Source organism: Nicotiana tomentosiformis, chromosome 3 (genome assembly GCF_000390325.3).
Source record: "Nicotiana tomentosiformis chromosome 3, ASM39032v3, whole genome shotgun sequence".
NCBI classification, from domain to species: Eukaryota; Viridiplantae; Streptophyta; class Magnoliopsida; order Solanales; family Solanaceae; genus Nicotiana; species Nicotiana tomentosiformis.
In genome coordinates, this window is record NC_090814.1 from 75,864,739 (window position 1) to 75,876,067 (window position 11,329).

The following is an 11,329-nucleotide window of genomic DNA, read 5'->3' on the forward strand; positions in this document are numbered from 1 at the left end:
CCTATACCTCTACCACGGCCCTAACTGGTGGCACTGGTGGCTGACCGTCTGATCCGGTAGTACGTGTCCTCACGATCTGTGAGAGAATAGAATAACAAAAATTTAGTTTCCGGAATCAACAAATTCGCACGACAGAATACAAGAAAGTAAAATTTTCCTAAAGGTTCGGCAGCCTCTCGAAGATAAGTACAGACGTCTCCATACCGATCCGCAAGACTCTACTAAACCTGCTCATGACTCGAGAGACTTATGTAACCTAGGCTCTGATACCAACTTGTCACGACCCAAAATCCGCATGTCATGATGGCGCCTATCTCAATACTAGGCAAGTCGACAACCTCAATAAGCCACAACTTTTTTTATGTTTGAAAACATAATATTTAAAATTAATAGAAAAACCCCACACATACTAATATAAATATACTCCCAAAACCCGGTGTCACTGAGTACATGGGCATCTAAATGATAACATTGTCTGACTAATACGAACATTGTCTGGAAATATAGAATAGTACAAATAATCGAAAGGAAAGAGAGTCAAGGTCTGCGGTCGTCAAACAGCTACCTCGATAGTCTCCAATAGATAATCTCCTAAAAACTAGCAATCGCCGTGTCCGGAAGTACGTGGATCTGCACACGAAGTGCAGAGTGTAGTATGAGTACAACCGACCCCATGTACTCAATAAGTAACAAGACTAACCTTTGGACTGAAAGTAGTGACGAGCTCCACAGGTACAGTCCAATATAGAAATAATAGTACAGAAACTTAGGCATGCTTTCAAGTTCAATAGTTAAACTCAGTTCCAATCAAATAGATAAATTCTGAATGATATGAGGAATATGACATCTCTATATCTACATGCCAATGTACATGCTGTATGTGATGCACCTCTGTGAAAACCCTCGTGCACTCACAATCTCAAAATACTCAATCACTCATTACTGTATATGGCCAATCCATCCCAGGGAAGATCCATCTCGTATATATACACATCAACTAACAATCAGTCAATCAGTACTGTATAAGGCCAATCCAGTCTAGGGGAAGATCCATCCCCAGTTATAAATGATTCGGACAAGATCCATGTCTAAGGAAGATCCAACCCTCAATATAAATGAATCGCGCTCACTGTGGGGGGTGCAGACTCCGGAGGGGTTCCTTCAGCCCAAGCGCTATAATAGCCAGATCCAGGCATAAATAAATAAAATATGCTGCAGCGTGCAGCCCGATCCCATATAATATCACTCAAAATTTCCAGTATCTCGAGCTCTCAATGACATAAAAATCAACCTAACATGATGATATGATGTATCAATGAATGACAACAGATACTGAGATATGATATACAAATGATGGATGTGACTGAGTACAAAAATTACAATTCAAACAAAAATTCAACAGCAACATGACCCTGTGGGTCCCAAAATATCAACACATAGCCTAAACATGATCTTTAACATGAGTCTCAACTCAATTTCCTCTTAACACGTGGAGGATATGTGGATAATGACATGATTTTTTTAATTATAAAGCTCCACGAAATTTATTTAAGTCACAATCTCTATGGTGCACTCCCACACGCCCGTCACTTAGCATATGTGTCACCTCCATACAATTCACATAACACGTAATTTACGGATTTATACCCTTAGAACTAAGTTTAGAAGTGTTACTTACCTCAAGCCGTGTAATTCTTTATTCCAATTTTCCTTTGCCTCGCGAATCGGCCTCTGAACGCCTTGAATCTAGTCACAATTAATTCCATACAGTCAACACAAATTGTAGGAATTAATTCCATATAAAAATACTAATTTTCCAACAAAATTCGAAATTCCACTCAAAAATTTCCAGTGGGGCCTACGTCTCGGAACCCGACAAAATTTAAAAAATATGAATGCCCATTCAACTACGAGTCCAGTCATACCAAATTCCGATATCAACTCGAACCTCAAATATTCAATTTAACCTTAAGGGTTTTCACAATTTTTCCTACTTAAAACACCAATAAAATGCTAACAATTACAATAGATTTGGGTAATTTGACCAAAATTGAGTTAAGAACACTTACCCCGATATTTTCCTTGAAAATCTCCTGAAAATTGCCCTCCACGAGCTCCAAATTGTTAAAAATGGAAAATCAGAACTTAAATCTGTTGCCTAGTCATTTACCCTATGTGATCGCGGAAAATTCTTCACGATCGTGAAGCACAAAATTTTCCAGCACAGTTTTACTCTATGCGATCACGGACATTCCCCCCGCGATCGCGATGAACAAGTTTCCAACGGCCTTGTCCAACTCTTTCAGATAGTTTCTAGTATAATGGTCATATAATTTTGTACAAAATTCTAAATTACAAATGGTGTAACTTACTGAAAACTAGACACCAAGGGCTATAACTTTCATTTTTTGATCATTTCCAAATTCCTTATAGAGTGTGAGATATAAGCTTCCAAAGTGAGCCTTGTGCAGCAGAATTTTCCTTCTACGCGACCGCGAGAAACCTTCCGCGATCTCGATGCACTTTTTCCTATTTTTCTCTTCGCTATCGCGACCAAAACCACGCTATCGCAATGTATACCCCTGTAGCCAAAAACTAGCAACTGAAAATGGCCTAAAAATGGTCTGAAACCACCCCGAAACTCACCTGAGCCCCTCGGGACCCCGTCCGAACATATCAACAAGTATCAAAACATATTACTGACCTACTCAAGGCCTCAAATCACATCAAACAACGCTAAAACCATGAATCACACCCCAATTCAAGCCTAATGAAAACTAACTAATTTCAACTTCTACATTCGATGCCGAAACCTATCAAATCAAGTCCGATTGACCTCAAATTTTGCACACAAGTCATAATAACATAACGGACCTATTCCAATTTCCAGAATCGGATTCCGACCCCGATATCAAGAAGTCAACTCCCCGGTCAAACTTTCAAACTTAAATTTCCTAATTTAGCCATTTCAAGCCTAATTTAATTACGGACTTCCAAATAATTTTCTGGATACATTCCTAAGTCCAAAATCACCATACAGGGCTATTGGAATCATCGATGTTCTATTCCGGGGTCGTTTACACATAAGTCAACATCCGATCAATTTTTTCAACTTAAGTTTTCATCATTGAGACTAAGTATCTCAAGTCATTCCAAAGCCTCACCGGACCCGAACCAATTACCCCGTCAAGTCCCATAAAAACTTTAAAGCACAAAATGAGCAGTAAATAGGGGGAACGAGGCTGTAATACTCAAAACAACCAGCTGGGTCGTCACACATTTTGACCACTTATACCGACCGACTTAAGTTGTAGAAACAACAATATATACTCGGTCAAATCACACAACTGGAGAATATATATATATATATATATATATATATATATATATATATATATATATATATATATATATATATATGTATAAGTGTATGTATATTTTGTGTGTGTATGTATGTGCGTGTAACAATAATGTGCATGTGTATGTGTGTATGTATGTATCGGTATTTTTATAATTATATTAAAAGTATTTTTATATTATCAAAAAAAAATAATTAACGCAGGGCGGGTATGACACCCCGAAGAAAGTTAATGTGCGCTAATTATATTATTTTGTGTGCGGATGAGGACTATTAATATAATGGATATCAATTGGATATGATAATAAGTGTACGAGGCATATTATAAGTGATGTGGGGTCTAAGAAGAGCCCCAAAGCTAAGTCAAATTGAAAATTATATGATGGGATAAAGTTTCAAGTGAGTTCGCACAAGACCTAACTTCAAACAAGCATAACTCTCACGATAAGAAGAGTTATATGGTGTATTACCTAACTTCAAACAATCATAACCAAATTACCAAAGGCTGGCAAAAAGTGATTCTGCACCCAATTCTGCGATCGCAAAAGTGGTTATGCGACCACAAAACTAGTTGCAGACCTGGCCAGCGCAGCCCAGTTCTAGGCATCGATTTTACGGTACATTGTGCAACCCGCATACCCATTATGCGGTCCATTATGCGACCGCATACCTGATTTCGGATGGTTAATTTTTTTATTTTCATAACCCGATCTCATTTTGATAAATAGGCTTTGGGGCTTATTTTGGGGCAATTATCTAATGATTTTAGAGAGAAGTGGGAGTGTTCTAGAGAGAGGAAGTAGATGAAGTGTCTTGTTCATCAAATTCTTGTCCAAGCCTTGAAATACAACAAGAAATCCCTCAAGTTCTTCATCAAAGAGGTAAGGTTCCATACCCTAGTTTTCAATTTCGGGATTTGGATTAAAAGTAAGTCATAAGAAGTATGATTTTTGGGTGTGAGAGTATTATGTATACATGTATAAATTTATTATGGAATATGAGTATGAATCAAGTATTGAAACTCATGGTATAGTGACTGGAAGCCATAAAGTCTCAATTTAAATGAATACCCATTGTAAAAATTAAAAAGTGATTATTTGATAGAATTTTGTTGGTTGGGTGAGAATGGTTGGTCACACATGTGATGTTAGAATTATAAGTTGTTAAAGAATGATGGTGGGATGAATTGTTGGTAAATGATGGTAGTTGGAAGAACTAATTCTATGGTTAAGAAATGTATAAATGTATGCCCACTAGGTGTTTGGTAAATTGTCTAAATGACCTAAACTATGGAATTGGCTACTAATGTTTGTCCCATTGGATGTTGATATTATAGATTGAATTTGCTTAGTATAGTAGATCGTTGTAGTATAATTAAGGGGTGAATTTCAATCTCGGATTGTTGGCATTGAATTGAGGAGACAAGAAGGCATTCAGAGGTGGATACGCGCGGAATGGAATTTCCAGAGTATTGATTAGCTTGCTCGACGTTGGGTTCGCCTTGTTGAGGTAAGTAACACTTCTAAACTTGGAGCTGAGGGTATGAAACCTGAATATACGTGTTATATGATTTGATGGGAGGTGACTCACATGCTAGGTGACGGGCGTGTGGGAGTGCACCATTAAAATTATGACGTAATTGATTCCGTTGAAGTTTTTAGTAAACTAATTTTGGAATTTTCCTTGTATTGTCATATGTTAAAGGAATTTGAGCTGAGAAACATGTTAAAATCATGCTGAGGCTATATGCCAGTATTATTAAGATCCAGAGAGGTCATATTGTTGTTGAATTTGTTTAAATTGAAATTTGAAACTCAGTCATGTTCAATCATTTATATCATATCTCAGTCTCTGTTGTTATTTATTGATACATAATATCATCATTTTTGGGCTGATTTTCATGACATTTTTTAGCCCGAGAGACTGGAGAGATTGATGACTGAGTAAGTCCGAGGGCCTGATGGTGAGGATGTTTATAGAATCGGGTTGCACGCCACATCATGTTTTATTGATTTATGCCATAATTGGCTTGTTATAACATTTGGGCTGAAGGAGCCCCTCCGGAGTCTGTACACCCCCCAGTGAGCGCAGGTACCTATTGAGTGCGAGTGCCGAGTGATTTGGGAGGATTGAGTGACTGTGAGGCATGAGTGACTGTGAGGATTGAGTGATTAGGAGGGCTGAGTGACTGAGAGGATTGAGTGACTGGGAGGACTGAGTGAAGTGATACTCTGAGGGTATGCATATGGTTTTATCACTATGTTGTATTGCATTGGCATGCACATTGACATGTAGGCATAGAGATGTACTTTTCTCATGCCATTTGAAAATGAAATTTCCTATTGTGGAAGAAAGTTTTTGGGAAAAATCACAATTTTCAGACTTACTCATATTTTGGTGATTTCAGTGAAAAGAATTTAGTTTTACTATTATACTTAAAAAGAAAATGTTTATTTTTTCGGAACTGTGAGCGAGCTAATCATTTTATTATTGAGTTATTCTTTGTGTTGCCTCAATTTTATTGTTATGAGATGTTACTTGTAATGATCTGACCGGTCATTTTGAGCTCTAGCGCATCATTCAGCGGTTTGAGATCCTGAGCAGCTTCACTTCAGGTATTATGACTTGTACGTATGGTCGGAATTGAATTTCAAAAAGTTCGGAGTTAGTTTGGGAAGAAAATTCTAATTTCGGAAGCTTTAACTTGGAAGAATTGACTAAGGTTTGATTTTTGAGTAAACGATCTCGGAATTAGGATTGGAAGGTTCCAACAGGTTCGTATGATGATTTTGGACTTGGGCGTATGTCCGGATCGGATTTTGGATGACTAGGGAGCATTTCGGCGCCTATTATGGAAGTTGGCATTTTTGGAAGAATTTTCTAAATTTGGGTTGAAGTGCATTTCAATGTTATTGATGTCCGTTTGGGATTTTGAGTCTGGGAATAGCTTCGTAAGGTGATTCTGGTATTGGGAGCGCGTCCGGATGTGGATTTGGAGGTCCGTATGTCATTTTGGGGTCATTTGGCGAAAGTTATAAATTTGAAAGTTTTTGAGAAGTTTGACCGAGAGTGGACTTTTTGATATCGGGGTCGAATTCCTATTCCGAAAGTTGGAGTAGGTCCGTAATGTTGAATGTGACTTGTGTGCAAAATTTGAGGTCAATCGGACGTGATTTGATAGGTTTCGGCATCGAATATAGAAGTTTGAAGTTCTAAAGTTCATTAAGTTTGAATTGGAGGGTGATTCGTATTTTTAGCGTTGTTTGATGTGACCTATAGGCTCGACTAAATTTGCATGATAATTTAGGACTTATTGGAATGTTTGGTTGGGGTCCCAGGGGCCTCGGGTGGGTTTCAGATGCTTAACGGATCGATTTTTGGACTAAGAAAAATGCTAAGGCAGTTGGTATCTGGTGTAACCGCACCTGCGAGGTTTTGGCCGCATGTGCGGAGCCGCAGAAGCAACCAAGAGGGTCGCAAAAGCGATTCTGGCTGGGGAAGGCTCGGACCGTAGATGCGATCAAGTTCCGCAGAAGCGGGACCGCACCTGCGCACGAAGAGCCGCAGAAGCGGAGGCGTAGAAGCGCTGCGGGGCCGCAGATGCGGGAAATGTTGGGCTGAGCCTGAACCGCACCTGCGATGGAATTTCTGCAGGTGCGGAGCCGCAGGAGCGGCTGTTGGACCGCAGAAGCGAAAGTCGGGCTGGGCAGTGTCATTTTAAAGACGTGATTTGGCCATGTTCCTCCATTTTTTCTTTTGGATGGGCGATTTCTGGAGCTCTTGGAAGGGGAACTTTCGTCATCTATGTCAAGGTAAGTGGTTCCCACCTATTGCAAGTTAAATACATGGTTTGTATAAGGATTTAAGCATGAAAATTAGTAAAAATTATGGGATTTATTGTAGAAAACCTAGAAAGTATATTTTTGGATTTTGACCACGAATTTGGGTATAGAATTGAGAACAAATTATATATTTTGGTTCGTAATGCTATGAGTAGTCTTTATCTTCAAAATATTTCGGAATCCGGGCATGTGGGCCCGAGGGTGATTTTATCGATTTTTCGAGCGGAGTTGGAAATTATTGTAAATTGAATTATAATGAGTATTAGAGCATATATTTATGGATTTGCACATTTATTGAATAGTTTTTGGAGCGATGGGCATCAGTTCGAGTTGTTGGAAAGAATTTGGAGCCGGTTATGGAACTCCGGAGTGAGGTAAGTCTCATGTCTAACTCTGTGAGGGGGAAATTACCCCTAGGTGTTGTATATTGATGTGTGCTACTTGTTGTAGGGGCTACGTACGCGCGAGGTGACGAGAGCTCGTACGCAGTTACATTCATGTTATTGTCCGGGTAGGCTTAGGTTCACATCATGCTATAACTGCACTATTTGAGCAGTCTCTCGACTATTAAATTCCTCTGGTTGTACATTACTACCTGGGACTAGAATTGCTATTGTAGAGGCTTCACGAGTACATGATTAGTCACCGAATAATTTTACTCCTCTTACGAAATGCTTCCGTGATATATATGGTTCATTGAAAGTTTTTGTAAAAGAAATTATAACTCGCATGTTTATTCGTGAGTGGGGTCAAGGACCCATCAAAGCTTCTTATTCTAATGGGATCGGGCCGTTCGCCTCTACAGGATTTATGTACCACACTCTCATGGGAGCGGGTCGTTCGCCTCGGCAGTTTAATATATGTATCTATGATTCACGTCGTTCGACCCTCGGTAGTGCACAATTTAAATTTTATGTTGGATCGGGTCATACGCCTCGACATTTCCTATATGATATCCTCATGGAATCGTGCGTAATATTTGGCAAAACGCCAGAGTATCTATGAGTTTTCCTGATTTGGGTTATGAAAATCTATCTGATAAGATCTATTATATGCGTTCCAGTTAAGGAGGGAATTTCAAATGGAGAACTTGAGTTCCTCGTAAAGAGGGGTATTTGTACCACATGATCTATACTTGTTTATCTCATTTATTTGCTCTGCCTCATATTTACTTACCTCTTTACTGTACATGATATTATTGGACCACTAGTAAGTGTCGATGTCGACCCCTCGTCACTATTCCTCTAGGGTTAGGCTAGATACTTACTGGGTATATGTTGATTACGTACTCATACTACACTTGCTATATATTTTTGTACAGGTACATATGTGACTAGTGGTCTTGTGAGAGCAGAGGCGTATATGCATGCGGGGACTTACGTGAGCTGCATTCCATATTACGACCCGCAGCCGACAGAGTCTCCTTCAGAGTATTTATATTTCTCCTGTCCAAATTTGTATTCCGGACAGATGTTGTATTTTATTTTACATTCCTAGTTGATGCTCATGCACTTATGACACCGGGTTTTGGGGTGATTATGAGTTGTTCTGTATTGAAATTTTTAAAAATATTATCATTTACTCTGTAAATTCCATCTTCTACTATTTAATGGAAGGAAAAATATGATTTCAAAATATTAAAATGAGAACCAAACCAATATTTATTTTTGGCTTGCCTGACAGCGGTGTCCGGCGCCATCATGACCTTTAATGGATTTTGGGTCGTGACAACATGGTATCAGAGTGCTAGGTTCACTTAGGTCTCACGAGTCATGAGCGAGTTTAGTAGAGTTTTACGGATCGGTACAGAGACGTCTGTACTTATCTTCGAGAGGCTATAAGGTTGTTAGGAGCACTTCCCTTCTTGATTCCTCATCGTGTGAATTGATTCTTTTAAGGCTTGTACCTTTATTTCTTTATAATTCAATCTTATGCGACGTGAAGAGCTTGTTATAAATTGGGAATCTAGGAATCGTAATGGTACTACAGATGTGGTGCAGGATGTTTCTCCCTGCGTATTTGATTGGGCTAGAGTCGTCACCTTACGGAAGGTCGTTCTGTCGTTTCGGCTCAGTATCAGTATTATCTAAGGTTTTGAGATTAATTGTTATGACAATTCATGTGTTGCTATCGCACAGTATTTGTGTAATGGTAGGATGCTTGCCTATGTGTCGAGACAACGAATAACTTGAAAGGTGGTTTTACTCAGTGCATGATTCAGAGATTCAGTATTTTATTTCCGGCAGAGGAAAGGTAATCAGACTGAGAATCTTCAGGTTTGGTTTGATGGAGTGGCGAGACTTAGTATTTTCGAGCATGGTGGAATTTTCATCTGTGATGTGGTGTCGTCGTCCGTGTTGAACGCGTTAAGGTTCGTCGATGTTATGGTCTTCTTCAATTTGCCTTTGGGGGCAGGGTGTTGTGAAATGGTGCCTGAGATGCGGTTGTCAGAGATAATGGAGTATAGCGATTTTGGAATTGAACTGGTACTTCTAGTATTGATGGCTCGAGAAAGATGATCTTCTAAGAGGTTTAGAGTTGGTGGCGACTTATGTGATCGAATGTTACAGAAATGGATTCGGGTTTGCAGCAACAATTGGGCAGCGAAGGACGAGGAAGGACATGTGGGAGGTGTCTTGCGATGGTTGAATTGTCAGGAGGTCAAGTGTGAAAAGTAGAAGTCGAGGAGTTGCCTAAGGGAGAGGGTTTGACCAAAGTGGGAGAGTGGCAGAGTAGCATATGGGTTCTGTGGTAGGATAGCCATACGTTTTGAGGGAAGCTTAGAGCAATTTGGGAATCGTGATGGGCAGTGACTAGGACCATGGATTTTATTTGGATGCAACATGACTTCGAGTTTGGAATGCGTTGTTGGACTTTTAGCTGATGTCAATGGGGAAGGAAGAACCTTGGCGGGTCCCAGGGTTATGTAATTGTAGCTTCAAGCTAAGTGGGAGAGCCCCACCGTCTATGATTGGATTGCGTAGTTGTCAACTTGTACGGTTTCTGGTTATCGGTGTATTGATGGGTTATTACGACTAAGGAAAGAAAACATCAGTGGTAACTTGAGCAAAGGATTTGAGGAACGTGTGCTATCTTTGGCCTTATCAGTTCATGTTCAGGTCTTGGGTATACTCAGATTCTATGCTTCATGTGGATGTGATGTATAAGGAAAGGAATTCAACCGGTTGCTTCTTCGAGAGAGTGTTCAGGTGCTAGCAGAGCCTTGGAGTTTGATTATATTCGGGGACAAGTCAGAGTGGGTGACTCTCAATAATGGTTCTAGTGGGTTCAAAATTCAAAGTGCGGTGCCTAAAGATTTCGAGTCTATGGTATGGTTAAGTATCGAGTTTTGCCAGCGGATTATGGAAAAGGGGGCTTGGAATGTTCTATGTTGTCTACAGTCTGCGGTGTAGCATCGGAGGAATGGGAGAAAATAACTTCGGATTCATGGAAGAATTTTCAGAATGGGTGTACCAGTTGAAGATGAGAATATGCGCATAAGGAGGGTGTGAGATGGTTCGTGGGTTTTGGAGACAACGTGGTCTCATGAAATAAGGTCACTCAGGATGAGTACGGATTTGGATTCATGATGTTTTGAATGGAGCTATCACTATTTCTAGGGCAAGTCCCGAGTAAATTAGAAGAAGTGGCTCGGTTAGTAATGGTTGAATCAGCACGGTTATGGCAGTGGCCAGTTTCTCCAGCGTGAAGTTATACATGTAGTTTGTGGTTGTACACTTGGGTTTGAGTGCCACCACAACTTGGTTGATTTGGGAGGTATTCGATTCGTATGGCTTTTGTTATGTAAAGGGATTTTCGGAAGAGTTATGGCAGTTTAGATCACGACATGAGGTTGTATTTTCTGCGGTTTGGGAATTTAGTTGTGTGTTTCAATGGTTCTCCTTAAATGAGTTAAGTAAAAGGTTTCTATATGATGAAGTGTTTATCCTATTAGTAGGTCAGGGGTTATTATGGAATCCTGGTACTCTCACGTATTGGCATGTAAGGTGCACTGAGCGGCATGGGAAATTGGAAGCTTAGGATCAAGGTTGCAGTTCGGTATTGACAAGAATGTCACAAGCTTGGATGAGCAGAGAAGAATTCAGATATTTAGAGTAAGTTGGTATTG